Consider the following 957-nt stretch of genomic DNA (forward strand, 5'->3'; position numbering starts at 1 on the left):
CATAGAGGATTCTCTAACATAATTTGGCTTTTACCTTTCTTGAACACTTGCTCATTTCCTCACTTGCCCGAGACAATGAAAATATTACTGTGGATCCCAGTAAAAATACTGGCTCTGAATTTGCACAGCAGTACTTGACTAGGTAATGGTCATCCAGGAGATCCAGAGTATGCTTTCTTAAAAAAGAGGATTATTTTTTAATTGAAAAACCAATCATAATTTCTTACAGAGAATTCATCAGAGGGACTCAGCCTTAACTCTGACGTTAATGGTAGAAATCGTAAGCAGTGGAGGAAGCATTTTTCATTGAGAATATTCTTTTATGTAAATCTTACATCACTTAACTTTTAACTTTTTTAATTAGCAATAGTTGCACCTCGGATAAACCTCATTGGCTACAATACTGCCACTGCACAAAGCTTAACTTTTAACTTTTTAATCTTTGTACAATACACTAAAGCTCTTGAGGGAGTATTTACAAGACTGCTTTTTCAATAGTCTGTGACTATATATTTGATGGGGGAAAAAAAGTAGTTTAGAAAGGAGAGAGTAGGGGATAGACAGAGTGAGAGGGATGTAAGGGGTGATGAGTGGATGAGAAACTGATTATATGAGAGCCCTGGTTTCCATTATGCTGAACAGTTTGGCTATTGGGTTACATAGTCACCCAGGAAAGAATTTAAGTTTCCTCATAGTCTGGATAAGGTATGGGCTCCCTGTCCTGGCTGTAGTTCTTTCTATAATCTGACCCTCACAAAGCTATTATTTCCTTGGTGTTCTCCTCCATTAGTGAAGGTTGGTAGGATGTGATTTCACAAGCTGCTTCTGGACCAGAATTCTCCTGTTTGCTGAGCTCCATGCTGTTCTGAGAACATCAGTTACAATGCTATCTGCTTTCTTCTGGGAAAATTCTAGTCTGCAGTCAGGTCAGTGAAGGCGATTAGAGATCCTGGGGCT

General features: G+C 38.8%; 1 pseudogene; it reads right to left on the reverse strand.

Annotated features, from left to right (window-relative positions):
- Window positions 1–293: 293 nt before the first annotated feature.
- Window positions 294–421, reverse strand: LOC115509559 (annotated as a pseudogene).
- Between the last annotated feature and the right edge of the window lie 536 nt (window positions 422–957).

The sequence above is a fragment of the Lynx canadensis genome, chromosome A2 (assembly GCF_007474595.2).
Source record: "Lynx canadensis isolate LIC74 chromosome A2, mLynCan4.pri.v2, whole genome shotgun sequence".
Lineage (NCBI taxonomy): Eukaryota > Metazoa > Chordata > Mammalia > Carnivora > Felidae > Lynx > Lynx canadensis.